This window comes from Phyllobates terribilis, unplaced genomic scaffold (genome assembly GCF_046119375.1).
Source record: "Phyllobates terribilis strain yellow unplaced genomic scaffold, ASM4611937v1 Scaffold_74__1_contigs__length_7073193, whole genome shotgun sequence".
Taxonomy (NCBI): domain Eukaryota; kingdom Metazoa; phylum Chordata; class Amphibia; order Anura; family Dendrobatidae; genus Phyllobates; species Phyllobates terribilis.
The window spans coordinates 1,154,101-1,169,488 of record NW_027362834.1 but is presented as its reverse complement, the minus strand read 5'-3'; the positions used below and the strand labels follow the sequence as shown (position 1 = coordinate 1,169,488).

The following is a 15,388-nucleotide window of genomic DNA, read 5'->3' as shown; positions in this document are numbered from 1 at the left end:
GCCGCTGGGGCCTTGGTCGTCGCGTCCTTGAACTTCACAGGCCTGGTCATCGGGTCCTTGTCCTCCGTAGCTGGGGTCGTCGCAACCACCGATGCCCAGGATCTCTCACGCTTGGGGCAATCCTTGTACAGATGAGCCGCCAGCCCACACAGGTTGCAGGACGTCTTCTTCGGGCAGTCCTTCGAGCTGTGTCCCGTCACTCGACAAATCCTGCAGGCATCCTCCTTGCAGTCCTTCATCTCGTGGCCGTTCTTGCCGCATCTCCTGCAGTTCCGCGGCATGTCCGGGTAATAGATGAGGCCGTAGGAGTTGCCCAGGGAGAATGTCGGGGGCAGGTGCCGAAGTCCGTCTGAGTACGCCAGGTCCCTGTGAAGTCTAACGGTCACCGACCACTTACCTGTCCAGAAGCCGAGTCCATTCAGGATGTGAGAAGGTTCCTTCACAACCAAACAGAAGCGTCTCAGGAAGGTACAGATGTCTTGGCCTGGGGTGTGCGGGTTGCGCATGGAGACCGTGATCCTCCTTTCGTCCCTCTGGATAGGGCAGCTACCTGTAAAGGCAGAGAAAGAATTATCTGGTCCTTTTGCGCTTACCATTTCCCAGAACCTCCTGCAGGTGTTCACAGTGGCGAAGGTGACGAAGAAGATCCCCGTCAAGAAGGTCTGGATGCTGAGGGTGTCCGACCTGGAGAAGCCTCGATCCAGCAGCATCTTCTGGCAGAACACGTCCGAGGACATGTCCGGCACCCTCCCATCCACTTCCTTCAGCTTCAGGGCCACCGTCTGCCGCATCCATGGCTCCAGGGCTGGAGCTTCGTGGCGGGGCTTCTGGGGTCCCTTCTGCTGGCCAGTCGTGGAGGCAGAGTCCTTGGGGTCAGAATCGGGTCCTGGCTGGGCCCTCCTGGCTGTCCCCTGCTCCAGGCTCTTCTTTTCGGCCTTCCTCGCAGCGCTTGCCATGGCTTTCCTCCTGCAGTTACTTCTTGGAGCTGGATCTGGAACTTTTCCCGGAATGGGTGGAGCTATGCAGATTCTTCTCCCGTCGTGTTCTGGACAAATTCCCCGAAAGGTCTTTGTCTCGATGATTTTCTTCCTCGAAGATTCCACAGGACAGCCCGATTCTTCTCCGAGTCTTGGTCTTCTTCTGGATTCTTTAGAGCTTCTTCCTCCCACCGATATCCGCCTTCCTTCTCCGATGTCAGCTGGGCTCCGAAGCTCTTCTCCTTCCGAGTTCGATCGCTCTCGTCAAGTGTAGATCATAGCTCTTGTGTTCTTATAAGAACAGATACTACACTTGATCTTAGCCAAAAGGCCGAGAAGCGATAACCAGAATTGGTTTCCGACTACGGTGCCACCCAAGGATTCTGAAAAGTCCATTTGTGGAGATGGCCACCTTGACTCCCGTTAAGAAGACATGCTGTCAACCTCTAGATCCCTCACATGCCTGCACTTTTCGGCTTGCTGCTGCTGCAATCCACGCGTTTTAGATCTGCATAACTCCACCTCTTTTAGCACAGTACCCTCAACCCCCGGCTGTTCCCACCCGCCTCAACACCGTTGGAAGGGAGGAGAACCAATTAAGGCGGGGGGGGGGGGTGGAACGAGCAGCTGTCTATCCTTAGCAGGAGGGTTGCTGATTAATTACCTCTCCTGCTGCTGCTGCTGCTGGCTGTCCAGCAGCAGACTGAAGGTGGCTGCTGCTGTGCGCAGGTATATAAAGGCTCAGAGCCTATTATGACACGCGCAGCCAGCGTTCCATTGCCACATTCCGTCTACTGCAGGCGGGATACCTGGATGGCTGAATGTCACTGAGAAGCTCACAGAGACCGCCATAAGCAACAGTTTAAAAGAATGCCACAGACTAATCAACCAAACTTTTTGGGTTGGTTTCTCTTTTATAGTCTGCAGGCATTAAATGAAAGAAGTCAGTGTTCCAGCAGAGGGAGACAACGTTTCAGAAAAGGCATTGTAGCAAACCAAAAAAGAAATTTTAAGCGCAGCAGAGTAACCAGCTCACATACCTGTTAGCTCAGGTGAGTTTAAAAGGCTGCTGTTGATAACAAGGGCATTTGCTAAATAGATGGTGTGTGTGCAACAATATACTGAAAGGTCAATTATATTGTGCAGCTTATCTCACCACCTGTAGTTATTTAGGTGAAAGCTCCAAAATGCTTGCCTAATATGTCTGTTTATCCAAAAGGAAGTATAGAGGGAGAGCTAGATAGATAGCATTGCATTACATTACATTACATGGCAATGCAATGCACAGTTGCTGAAGTTGAACCAAAATGAGCTTGTCATCTGGCTTCTGCAACTTTTAACATGAAAAATCCAATGAGGAGAAGAAAAGCAAAGCCAAAGAGTCCATCCCAAAATCCGACAAACAAGCAAAATGAACAAAAAGCATTGAATTCAATTCTTTCTGATTTTAGAAACTGCATTAAAGAAGGGGTGCACCGGTCCTGGAGATACTGCAATACCAGGTCAATGCGTGGAGTGGACAGAGCAAGCTCTTTTTCCATCTCCCTGTTCTAAAAATCCATTTAATATATGGTCCCCAGATAGGGGACGTATCAGATATTAAACTGATAAGAACAGATACTACACTTGATCTTAGCCAAAAGGCCGAGAAGCGATAACCAGAATTGGTTTCCGACTACGGTGCCACCCAAGGATTCTGAAAAGTCCATTTGTGGAGATGGCCACCTGGACTCCCGTTAAGAAGACATGCTGTCAACCTCTAGATCCCTCACATGCCTGCACTTTTCGGCTTGCTGCTGCTGCAATCCACGCGTTTTAGATCTGCATAACTCCACCTCTTTTAGCACAGTACCCTCAACCCCCGGCTGTTCCCACCCGCCTCAACACCGTTGGAAGGGAGGAGAACCAATTAAGGCGGGGGGGGGGTGGAACGAGCAGCTGTCTACCCTTAGCAGGAGGGTTGCTGATTAATTACCTCTCCTGCTGCTGCTGCTGCTGGCTGTCCAGCAGCAGACTGAAGGTGGCTGCTGCTGTGCGCAGGTATATAAAGGCTCAGAGCCTATTATGACACGCGCAGCCAGCGTTCCATTGCCACATTCCGTCTACTGCAGGCGGGATACCTGGATGGCTGAATGTCACTGAGAAGCTCACAGAGACCGCCGTAAGCAACAGTTTAAAAGAATGCCACAGACTAATCAACCAAACTTTTTGGGTTGGTTTCTCTTTTATAGTCTGCAGGCATTAAATGAAAGAAGTCAGTGTTCCAGCAGAGGGAGACAACGTTTCAGAAAAGGCATTGTAGCAAACCAAAAAAGAAATTTTAAGCGCAGCAGAGTAACCAGCTCACATACCTGTTAGCTCAGGTGAGTTTAAAAGGCTGCTGTTGATAACAAGGGCATTTGCTAAATAGATGGTGTGTGTGCAACAATATACTGAAAGGTCAATTATATTGTGCAGCTTATCTCACCACCTGTAGTTATTTAGGTGAAAGCTCCAAAATGCTTGCCTAATATGTCTGTTTATCCAAAAGGAAGTATAGAGGGAGAGCTAGATAGATAGCATTGCATTACATTACATTACATGGCAATGCAATGCACAGTTGCTGAAGTTGAACCAAAATGAGCTTGTCATCTGGCTTCTGCAACTTTTAACATGAAAAATCCAATGAGGAGAAGAAAAGCAAAGCCAAAGAGTCCATCCCAAAATCGGACAAACAAGCAAAATGAACAAAAAGCATTGAATTCAATTCTTTCTGATTTTAGAAACTGCATTAAAGAAGGGGTGCACCGGTCCTGGAGATACTGCAATACCAGGTCAATGCGTGGAGTGGACAGAGCAAGCTCTTTTTCCATCTCCCTGTTCTAAAAATCCATTTAATATATGGTCCCCAGATAGGGGACGTATCAGATATTAAACTGATAAGAACAGATACTACACTTGATCTTAGCCAAAAGGCCGAGAAGCGATAACCAGAATTGGTTTCCGACTACGGTGCCACCCAAGGATTCTGAAAAGTCCATTTGTGGAGATGGCCACCTGGACTCCCGTTAAGAAGACATGCTGTCAACCTCTAGATCCCTCACATGCCTGCACTTTTCGGCTTGCTGCTGCTGCAATCCACGCGTTTTAGATCTGCATAACTCCACCTCTTTTAGCACAGTACCCTCAACCCCCGGCTGTTCCCACGCGCCTCAACACCGTTGGAAGGGAGGAGAACCAATTAAGGCGGGGGGGGGTGGAACGAGCAGCTGTCTACCCTTAGCAGGAGGGTTGCTGATTAATTACCTCTCCTGCTGCTGCTGCTGCTGGCTGTCCAGCAGCAGACTGAAGGTGGCTGCTGCTGTGCGCAGGTATATAAAGGCTCAGAGCCTATTATGACACGCGCAGCCAGCGTTCCATTGCCACATTCCGTCTACTGCAGGCGGGATACCTGGATGGCTGAATGTCACTGAGAAGCTCACAGAGACCGCCATAAGCAACAGTTTAAAAGAATGCCACAGACTAATCAACCAAACTTTTGGGGTTGGTTTCTCTTTTATAGTCTGCAGGCATTAAATGAAAGAAGTCAGTGTTCCAGCAGAGGGAGACAACGTTTCAGAAAAGGCATTGTAGCAAACCAAAAAAGAAATTTTAAGCGCAGCAGAGTAACCAGCTCACATACCTGTTAGCTCAGGTGAGTTTAAAAGGCTGCTGTTGATAACAAGGGCATTTGCTAAATAGATGGTGTGTGTGCAACAATATACTGAAAGGTCAATTATATTGTGCAGCTTATCTCACCACCTGTAGTTATTTAGGTGAAAGCTCCAAAATGCTTGCCTAATATGTCTGTTTATCCAAAAGGAAGTATAGAGGGAGAGCTAGATAGATAGCATTGCATTACATTACATTACATGGCAATGCAATGCACAGTTGCTGAAGTTGAACCAAAATGAGCTTGTCATCTGGCTTCTGCAACTTTTAACATGAAAAATCCAATGAGGAGAAGAAAAGCAAAGCCAAAGAGTCCATCCCAAAATCCGACAAACAAGCAAAATGAACAAAAAGCATTGAATTCAATTCTTTCTGATTTTAGAAACTGCATTAAAGAAGGGGTGCACCGGTCCTGGAGATACTGCAATACCAGGTCAATGCGTGGAGTGGACAGAGCAAGCTCTTTTTCCATCTCCCTGTTCTAAAAATCCATTTAATATATGGTCCCCAGATAGGGGACGTATCAGATATTAAACTGATAAGAACAGATACTACACTTGATCTTAGCCAAAAGGCCGAGAAGCGATAACCAGAATTGGTTTCCGACTACGGTGCCACCCAAGGATTCTGAAAAGTCCATTTGTGGAGATGGCCACCTGGACTCCCGTTAAGAAGACATGCTGTCAACCTCTAGATCCCTCACATGCCTGCACTTTTCGGCTTGCTGCTGCTGCAATCCACGCGTTTTAGATCTGCATAACTCCACCTCTTTTAGCACAGTACCCTCAACCCCCGGCTGTTCCCACCCGCCTCAACACCGTTGGAAGGGAGGAGAACCAATTAAGGCGGGGGGGGGGGGTGGAACGAGCAGCTGTCTACCCTTAGCAGGAGGGTTGCTGATTAATTACCTCTCCTGCTGCTGCTGCTGCTGGCTGTCCAGCAGCAGACTGAAGGTGGCTGCTGCTGTGCGCAGGTATATAAAGGCTCAGAGCCTATTATGACACGCGCAGCCAGCGTTCCATTGCCACATTCCGTCTACTGCAGGCGGGATACCTGGATGGCTGAATGTCACTGAGAAGCTCACAGAGACCGCCATAAGCAACAGTTTAAAAGAATGCCACAGACTAATCAACCAAACTTTTTGGGTTGGTTTCTCTTTTATAGTCTGCAGGCATTAAATGAAAGAAGTCAGTGTTCCAGCAGAGGGAGACAACGTTTCAGAAAAGGCATTGTAGCAAACCAAAAAAGAAATTTTAAGCGCAGCAGAGTAACCAGCTCACATACCTGTTAGCTCAGGTGAGTTTAAAAGGCTGCTGTTGATAACAAGGGCATTTGCTAAATAGATGGTGTGTGTGCAACAATATACTGAAAGGTCAATTATATTGTGCAGCTTATCTCACCACCTGTAGTTATTTAGGTGAAAGCTCCAAAATGCTTGCCTAATATGTCTGTTTATCCAAAAGGAAGTATAGAGGGAGAGCTAGATAGATAGCATTGCATTACATTACATTACATGGCAATGCAATGCACAGTTGCTGAAGTTGAACCAAAATGAGCTTGTCATCTGGCTTCTGCAACTTTTAACATGAAAAATCCAATGAGGAGAAGAAAAGCAAAGCCAAAGAGTCCATCCCAAAATCCGACAAACAAGCAAAATGAACAAAAAGCATTGAATTCAATTCTTTCTGATTTTAGAAACTGCATTAAAGAAGGGGTGCACCGGTCCTGGAGATACTGCAATACCAGGTCAATGCGTGGAGTGGACAGAGCAAGCTCTTTTTCCATCTCCCTGTTCTAAAAATCCATTTAATATATGGTCCCCAGATAGGGGACGTATCAGATATTAAACTGATAAGAACAGATACTACACTTGATCTTAGCCAAAAGGCCGAGAAGCGATAACCAGAATTGGTTTCCGACTACGGTGCCACCCAAGGATTCTGAAAAGTCCATTTGTGGAGATGGCCACCTGGACTCCCGTTAAGAAGACATGCTGTCAACCTCTAGATCCCTCACATGCCTGCACTTTTCGGCTTGCTGCTGCTGCAATCCACGCGTTTTAGATCTGCATAACTCCACCTCTTTTAGCACAGTACCCTCAACCCCCGGCTGTTCCCACCCGCCTCAACACCGTTGGAAGGGAGGAGAACCAATTAAGGCGGGGGGGGGGTGGAACGAGCAGCTGTCTACCCTTAGCAGGAGGGTTGCTGATTAATTACCTCTCCTGCTGCTGCTGCTGCTGGCTGTCCAGCAGCAGACTGAAGGTGGCTGCTGCTGTGCGCAGGTATATAAAGGCTCAGAGCCTATTATGACACGCGCAGCCAGCGTTCCATTGCCACATTCCGTCTACTGCAGGCGGGATACCTGGATGGCTGAATGTCACTGAGAAGCTCACAGAGACCGCCATAAGCAACAGTTTAAAAGAATGCCACAGACTAATCAACCAAACTTTTTGGGTTGGTTTCTCTTTTATAGTCTGCAGGCATTAAATGAAAGAAGTCAGTGTTCCAGCAGAGGGAGACAACGTTTCAGAAAAGGCATTGTAGCAAACCAAAAAAGAAATTTTAAGCGCAGCAGAGTAACCAGCTCACATACCTGTTAGCTCAGGTGAGTTTAAAAGGCTGCTGTTGATAACAAGGGCATTTGCTAAATAGATGGTGTGTGTGCAACAATATACTGAAAGGTCAATTATATTGTGCAGCTTATCTCACCACCTGTAGTTATTTAGGTGAAAGCTCCAAAATGCTTGCCTAATATGTCTGTTTATCCAAAAGGAAGTATAGAGGGAGAGCTAGATAGATAGCATTGCATTACATTACATTACATGGCAATGCAATGCACAGTTGCTGAAGTTGAACCAAAATGAGCTTGTCATCTGGCTTCTGCAACTTTTAACATGAAAAATCCAATGAGGAGAAGAAAAGCAAAGCCAAAGAGTCCATCCCAAAATCCGACAAACAAGCAAAATGAACAAAAAGCATTGAATTCAATTCTTTCTGATTTTAGAAACTGCATTAAAGAAGGGGTGCACCGGTCCTGGAGATACTGCAATACCAGGTCAATGCGTGGAGTGGACAGAGCAAGCTCTTTTTCCATCTCCCTGTTCTAAAAATCCATTTAATATATGGTCCCCAGATAGGGGACGTATCAGATATTAAACTGATAAGAACAGATACTACACTTGATCTTAGCCAAAAGGCCGAGAAGCGATAACCAGAATTGGTTTCCGACTACGGTGCCACCCAAGGATTCTGAAAAGTCCATTTGTGGAGATGGCCACCTGGACTCCCGTTAAGAAGACATGCTGTCAACCTCTAGATCCCTCACATGCCTGCACTTTTCGGCTTGCTGCTGCTGCAATCCACGCGTTTTAGATCTGCATAACTCCACCTCTTTTAGCACAGTACCCTCAACCCCCGGCTGTTCCCACCCGCCTCAACACCGTTGGAAGGGAGGAGAACCAATTAAGGCGGGGGGGGGGTGGAACGAGCAGCTGTCTACCCTTAGCAGGAGGGTTGCTGATTAATTACCTCTCCTGCTGCTGCTGCTGCTGGCTGTCCAGCAGCAGACTGAAGGTGGCTGCTGCTGTGCGCAGGTATATAAAGGCTCAGAGCCTATTATGACACGCGCAGCCAGCGTTCCATTGCCACATTCCGTCTACTGCAGGCGGGATACCTGGATGGCTGAATGTCACTGAGAAGCTCACAGAGACCGCCATAAGCAACAGTTTAAAAGAATGCCACAGACTAATCAACCAAACTTTTTGGGTTGGTTTCTCTTTTATAGTCTGCAGGCATTAAATGAAAGAAGTCAGTGTTCCAGCAGAGGGAGACAACGTTTCAGAAAAGGCATTGTAGCAAACCAAAAAAGAAATTTTAAGCGCAGCAGAGTAACCAGCTCACATACCTGTTAGCTCAGGTGAGTTTAAAAGGCTGCTGTTGATAACAAGGGCATTTGCTAAATAGATGGTGTGTGTGCAACAATATACTGAAAGGTCAATTATATTGTGCAGCTTATCTCACCACCTGTAGTTATTTAGGTGAAAGCTCCAAAATGCTTGCCTAATATGTCTGTTTATCCAAAAGGAAGTATAGAGGGAGAGCTAGATAGATAGCATTGCATTACATTACATTACATGGCAATGCAATGCACAGTTGCTGAAGTTGAACCAAAATGAGCTTGTCATCTGGCTTCTGCAACTTTTAACATGAAAAATCCAATGAGGAGAAGAAAAGCAAAGCCAAAGAGTCCATCCCAAAATCCGACAAACAAGCAAAATGAACAAAAAGCATTGAATTCAATTCTTTCTGATTTTAGAAACTGCATTAAAGAAGGGGTGCACCGGTCCTGGAGATACTGCAATACCAGGTCAATGCGTGGAGTGGACAGAGCAAGCTCTTTTTCCATCTCCCTGTTCTAAAAATCCATTTAATATATGGTCCCCAGATAGGGGACGTATAAGATATTAAACTGATAAGAACAGATACTACACTTGATCTTAGCCAAAAGGCCGAGAAGCGATAACCAGAATTGGTTTCCGACTACGGTGCCACCCAAGGATTCTGAAAAGTCCATTTGTGGAGATGGCCACCTGGACTCCCGTTAAGAAGACATGCTGTCAACCTCTAGATCCCTCACATGCCTGCACTTTTCGGCTTGCTGCTGCTGCAATCCACGCGTTTTAGATCTGCATAACTCCACCTCTTTTAGCACAGTACCCTCAACCCCCGGCTGTTCCCACCCGCCTCAACACCGTTGGAAGGGAGGAGAACCAATTAAGGCGGGGGGGGGGGTGGAACGAGCAGCTGTCTACCCTTAGCAGGAGGGTTGCTGATTAATTACCTCTCCTGCTGCTGCTGCTGCTGGCTGTCCAGCAGCAGACTGAAGGTGGCTGCTGCTGTGCGCAGGTATATAAAGGCTCAGAGCCTATTATGACACGCGCAGCCAGCGTTCCATTGCCACATTCCGTCTACTGCAGGCGGGATACCTGGATGGCTGAATGTCACTGAGAAGCTCACAGAGACCGCCATAAGCAACAGTTTAAAAGAATGCCACAGACTAATCAACCAAACTTTTTGGGTTGGTTTCTCTTTTATAGTCTGCAGGCATTAAATGAAAGAAGTCAGTGTTCCAGCAGAGGGAGACAACGTTTCAGAAAAGGCATTGTAGCAAACCAAAAAAGAAATTTTAAGCGCAGCAGAGTAACCAGCTCACATACCTGTTAGCTCAGGTGAGTTTAAAAGGCTGCTGTTGATAACAAGGGCATTTGCTAAATAGATGGTGTGTGTGCAACAATATACTGAAAGGTCAATTATATTGTGCAGCTTATCTCACCACCTGTAGTTATTTAGGTGAAAGCTCCAAAATGCTTGCCTAATATGTCTGTTTATCCAAAAGGAAGTATAGAGGGAGAGCTAGATAGATAGCATTGCATTACATTACATTACATGGCAATGCAATGCACAGTTGCTGAAGTTGAAACAAAATGAGCTTGTCATCTGGCTTCTGCAACTTTTAACATGAAAAATCCAATGAGGAGAAGAAAAGCAAAGCCAAAGAGTCCATCCCAAAATCCGACAAACAAGCAAAATGAACAAAAAGCATTGAATTCAATTCTTTCTGATTTTAGAAACTGCATTAAAGAAGGGGTGCACCGGTCCTGGAGATACTGCAATACCAGGTCAATGCGTGGAGTGGACAGAGCAAGCTCTTTTTCCATCTCCCTGTTCTAAAAATCCATTTAATATATGGTCCCCAGATAGGGGACGTATCAGATATTAAACTGATAAGAACAGATACTACCCTTGATCTTAGCCAAAAGGCCGAGAAGCGATAACCAGAATTGGTTTCCGACTACGGTGCCACCCAAGGATTCTGAAAAGTCCATTTGTGGAGATGGCCACCTGGACTCCCGTTAAGAAGACATGCTGTCAACCTCTAGATCCCTCACATGCCTGCATTTTTCGGCTTGCTGCTGCTGCAATCCACGCGTTTTAGATCTGCATAACTCCACCTCTTTTAGCACAGTACCCTCAACCCCCGGCTGTTCCCACCCGCCTCAACACCGTTGGAAGGGAGGAGAAACAATTAAGGCGGGGGGGGGGTGGAACGAGCAGCTGTCTACCCTTAGCAGGAGGGTTGCTGATTAATTACCTCTCCTGCTGCTGCTGCTGCTGGCTGTCCAGCAGCAGACTGAAGGTGGCTGCTGCTGTGCGCAGGTATATAAAGGCTCAGAGCCTATTATGACACGCGCAGCCAGCGTTCCATTGCCACATTCCGTCTACTGCAGGCGGGATACCTGGATGGCTGAATGTCACTGAGAAGCTCACAGAGACCGCCATAAGCAACAGTTTAAAAGAATGCCACAGACTAATCAACCAAACTTTTTGGGTTGGTTTCTCTTTTATAGTCTGCAGGCATTAAATGAAAGAAGTCAGTGTTCCAGCAGAGGGAGACAACGTTTCAGAAAAGGCATTGTAGCAAACCAAAAAAGAAATTTTAAGCGCAGCAGAGTAACCAGCTCACATACCTGTTAGCTCAGGTGAGTTTAAAAGGCTGCTGTTGATAACAAGGGCATTTGCTAAATAGATGGTGTGTGTGCAACAATATACTGAAAGGTCAATTATATTGTGCAGCTTATCTCACCACCTGTAGTTATTTAGGTGAAAGCTCCAAAATGCTTGCCTAATATGTCTGTTTATCCAAAAGGAAGTATAGAGGGAGAGCTAGATAGATAGCATTGCATTACATTACATTACATGGCAATGCAATGCACAGTTGCTGAAGTTGAACCAAAATGAGCTTGTCATCTGGCTTCTGCAACTTTTAACATGAAAAATCCAATGAGGAGAAGAAAAGCAAAGCCAAAGAGTCCATCCCAAAATCCGACAAACAAGCAAAATGAACAAAAAGCATTGAATTCAATTCTTTCTGATTTTAGAAACTGCATTAAAGAAGGGGTGCACCGGTCCTGGAGATACTGCAATACCAGGTCAATGCGTGGAGTGGACAGAGCAAGCTCTTTTTCCATCTCCCTGTTCTAAAAATCCATTTAATATATGGTCCCCAGATAGGGGACGTATCAGATATTAAACTGATAAGAACAGATACTACACTTGATCTTAGCCAAAAGTCCGAGAAGCGATAACCAGAATTGGTTTCCGACTACGGTGCCACCCAAGGATTCTGAAAAGTCCATTTGTGGAGATGGCCACCTGGACTCCCGTTAAGAAGACATGCTGTCAACCTCTAGATCCCTCACATGCCTGCACTTTTCGGCTTGCTGCTGCTGCAATCCACGCGTTTTAGATCTGCATAACTCCACCTCTTTTAGCACAGTACCCTCAACCCCCGGCTGTTCCCACCCGCCTCAACACCGTTGGAAGGGAGGAGAACCAATTAAGGCGGGGGGGGGGGGGGTGGAACGAGCAGCTGTCTACCCTTAGCAGGAGGGTTGCTGATTAATTACCTCTCCTGCTGCTGCTGCTGCTGGCTGTCCAGCAGCAGACTGAAGGTGGCTGCTGCTGTGCGCAGGTATATAAAGGCTCAGAGCCTATTATGACACGCGCAGCCAGCGTTCCATTGCCACATTCCGTCTACTGCAGGCGGGATACCTGGATGGCTGAATGTCACTGAGAAGCTCACAGAGACCGCCATAAGCAACAGTTTAAAAGAATGCCACAGACTAATCAACCAAACTTTTTGGGTTGGTTTCTCTTTTATAGTCTGCAGGCATTAAATGAAAGAAGTCAGTGTTCCAGCAGAGGGAGACAACGTTTCAGAAAAGGCATTGTAGCAAACCAAAAAAGAAATTTTAAGCGCAGCAGAGTAACCAGCTCACATACCTGTTAGCTCAGGTGAGTTTAAAAGGCTGCTGTTGATAACAAGGGCATTTGCTAAATAGATGGTGTGTGTGCAACAATATACTGAAAGGTCAATTATATTGTGCAGCTTATCTCACCACCTGTAGTTATTTAGGTGAAAGCTCCAAAATGCTTGCCTAATATGTCTGTTTATCCAAAAGGAAGTATAGAGGGAGAGCTAGATAGATAGCATTGCATTACATTACATTACATGGCAATGCAATGCACAGTTGCTGAAGTTGAACCAAAATGAGCTTGTCATCTGGCTTCTGCAACTTTTAACATGAAAAATCCAATGAGGAGAAGAAAAGCAAAGCCAAAGAGTCCATCCCAAAATCCGACAAACAAGCAAAATGAACAAAAAGCATTGAATTCAATTCTTTCTGATTTTAGAAACTGCATTAAAGAAGGGGTGCACCGGTCCTGGAGATACTGCAATACCAGGTCAATGCGTGGAGTGGACAGAGCAAGCTCTTTTTCCATCTCCCTGTTCTAAAAATCCATTTAATATATGGTCCCCAGATAGGGGACGTATCAGATATTAAACTGATAAGAACATATTTTTTTTTTTTTTTTTTTTTTAAAACCATTCAGGTTAGTTTTATAGCAAATCAGTAGGATATACCAAAACTGTTGCAAAAAAACTTCTCATCATCATGGCCATATTTATTAAGCATAAAGCAACCTAATATTACAGAAAGAAGAACATCTTATTAATATAAACCAAAAGATCACTGAAATTTTACAATATGCCTCGACTTTTTAAATTTCCATATTCCCTCGGCATCTGTTCCACCACCGCTACTACTATCCATCTTGTAAGTCAAAAATAGCCTAGAAAGAATAATCCTAATACATTCATTTACTGTAATTGATTTCCTTTTAAATACACAAAGATTCCTCACATCCCACAAACTTTCTAACACACAAGCCATAATTAACCATAAAACTCTCTCCTTTACACGTCCACTTGCACCAATACCAAACATAACCACACGCCAATCCACAAAAGTCACTCCTGCCAAACTCCTACACAACCCCCCTACACATTTCCACACGTCTTGCGCAAAATCACAATTCCACATCAGATGCATAACCGTCTCACAACCATTACATCCATCTCTTGGACAAACATCCGACCTAATCAAACCTCTCTTCTTTTGAACGTCTCTCACTGGAAGAATATTGTGAAACGCCATCCACACTACATCCTTCTGTTTGTTGGACATCCCATACATACCCAACTTTCTCCAAGCATCCGCAACCTCATTCCCTCTCAAACCAACAATATTAGACTCGACCTCATTTGCACACAATTTCCTATACACCCTCTTAGTCATTCTAAACTCATCCGCCGGCACACTCAGCAAATCATACTTCTTGACAAACTTCTCAATCACCTCATACCTCACCGGACACTTAAAAGACACAGGCACTCTCGCATCCCTCTTTCTCCAACCTAACCCATACAACATCCATCCTGCAGAATAACTTGCCATACATGCACCCTTATTACCTTTACCCAACAATACCACAATCGTCTTAATATAATGGAGCCCTAAAAAAACCTCAACATTAGGAAATCCCAAACCACCATGCTGGCAGGCCTTATAAAGGCTTTCCCTCTTCAGCTTCTCCATCTTGCTGCACCAGAAAAAAGAAAAAATCATTTTCTCAACTCTCTTCACTTTCCTAAAAGGGGATGGAAAAATTATGGCCACAAAAAGCAGAATGGGTAAGATCACTGCTTTGATAACTAGAACTTTGCCCCGCAAAGAAAGATCTCTCATTCTCCAAAAATTCAATTTTCGCTCAACACGCATACCACACTCGTCCCAACTCTCATTTCCTTTCAGATCATCATTGAAAAATACCCCTAAAATCTTAATTGCACTCTCCTCATACTTAACACCTTCCATACGAATACTGTCATCTCCAAAGCATTTGAAACTACACTTAGTCCAGTTAACTCTAAAACCTGATGCACCACAGAAAAAATCCAAAAGCAACCTCACCCTATTCATTGAAGCCATACTTTCACTCACCATCACAACATCATCCATGTAACCTAACACCTTCACATGCTTACCCCCACTCCCAGGCACTAACAATCCTCTCATCATTTTCTCACGTCTCACTAAACACAGCAAAGGCTCAATCACACATACAAACAAGACAGGGGACATAGGGCACCCCTGTCTTACACCAGACCTAATCATCACTTTGTCAGACAACCATCCATTCACTAAAAACTCACTTGACACATAATCATATAAAGACTTAACTCCATTCAGAAAAACCCTAGGGAAACCCATCCTCTCCAATACTTTAAACAGAAACACATGCGAAACTCTATCAAAAGCCTTTTCGAAATCAATTGCTAACACCATACACTTCTGCTTTCTAGTCTTACAATCCCCAAGCATATCCCTTAACAATAACAAATTATCACTTATACTCCGACCAGGCACGGCACACACTTGGTCATCCTCCACAACCCTACCAATCACCTCACGCATACGATTTGCTAACAATTTACTGTAGACCTTATAATCAGCGTTAAGCAATGATATGGGTCTCCAGTTCTCCAAACGCTTTTTCTCACCCTTCTTAAACACAAGAACCACTATACCCTCTTTCATACTGTCACACAAAACACCATTCATCCACATATACCTACAAACCTCAGTCAAGTCCTTACCCAAAAACTCCCAAGCTTTCACATACAGCTCCACAGGCAACCCATCCTTCCCAGGCGTCTTATTCTTTTTAGCACTCATAACAACATTCCTCACCTCATCCAAAATAACATCCGCACACAAAGCATCACATTCATCCGAACCAAGTCTCTTCTCCATA

General features: G+C 45.3%; 9 non-coding genes and 1 pseudogene across 9 annotated transcripts; all 10 read right to left on the bottom strand.

Annotated features, from left to right (window-relative positions):
* Window positions 1–1,242: 1,242 nt before the first annotated feature.
* On the bottom strand, window positions 1,243–1,320 carry LOC141196455 (U2 spliceosomal RNA; annotated as a pseudogene).
* A 1,122-nt stretch (window positions 1,321–2,442) lies between these two features.
* LOC141194506 (U2 spliceosomal RNA) lies at window positions 2,443–2,633 on the bottom strand. Its single transcript, XR_012267131.1, has one exon. It is a non-coding gene; the product is annotated as a U2 spliceosomal RNA (small nuclear RNA).
* A 1,120-nt stretch (window positions 2,634–3,753) lies between these two features.
* LOC141194505 (U2 spliceosomal RNA) lies at window positions 3,754–3,944 on the bottom strand. The gene has a single exon (XR_012267130.1). It is a non-coding gene; the product is annotated as a U2 spliceosomal RNA (small nuclear RNA).
* Window positions 3,945–5,063: 1,119 nt separating this feature from the next.
* LOC141194504 (U2 spliceosomal RNA) lies at window positions 5,064–5,254 on the bottom strand. The gene has a single exon (XR_012267129.1). It is a non-coding gene; the product is annotated as a U2 spliceosomal RNA (small nuclear RNA).
* A 1,122-nt stretch (window positions 5,255–6,376) lies between these two features.
* Window positions 6,377–6,567, bottom strand: LOC141194503 (U2 spliceosomal RNA). The gene has a single exon (XR_012267128.1). It is a non-coding gene; the product is annotated as a U2 spliceosomal RNA (small nuclear RNA).
* Window positions 6,568–7,687: 1,120 nt separating this feature from the next.
* Window positions 7,688–7,878, bottom strand: LOC141194502 (U2 spliceosomal RNA). The gene has a single exon (XR_012267127.1). It is a non-coding gene; the product is annotated as a U2 spliceosomal RNA (small nuclear RNA).
* A 1,120-nt stretch (window positions 7,879–8,998) lies between these two features.
* LOC141196146 (U2 spliceosomal RNA) lies at window positions 8,999–9,189 on the bottom strand. Its single transcript, XR_012268711.1, has one exon. It is a non-coding gene; the product is annotated as a U2 spliceosomal RNA (small nuclear RNA).
* A 1,121-nt stretch (window positions 9,190–10,310) lies between these two features.
* LOC141196021 (U2 spliceosomal RNA) lies at window positions 10,311–10,501 on the bottom strand. Its single transcript, XR_012268590.1, has one exon. It is a non-coding gene; the product is annotated as a U2 spliceosomal RNA (small nuclear RNA).
* Window positions 10,502–11,621: 1,120 nt separating this feature from the next.
* On the bottom strand, window positions 11,622–11,812 carry LOC141196177 (U2 spliceosomal RNA). The gene has a single exon (XR_012268743.1). It is a non-coding gene; the product is annotated as a U2 spliceosomal RNA (small nuclear RNA).
* Window positions 11,813–12,936: 1,124 nt separating this feature from the next.
* LOC141196393 (U2 spliceosomal RNA) lies at window positions 12,937–13,119 on the bottom strand. Its single transcript, XR_012268924.1, has one exon. It is a non-coding gene; the product is annotated as a U2 spliceosomal RNA (small nuclear RNA).
* Between the last annotated feature and the right edge of the window lie 2,269 nt (window positions 13,120–15,388).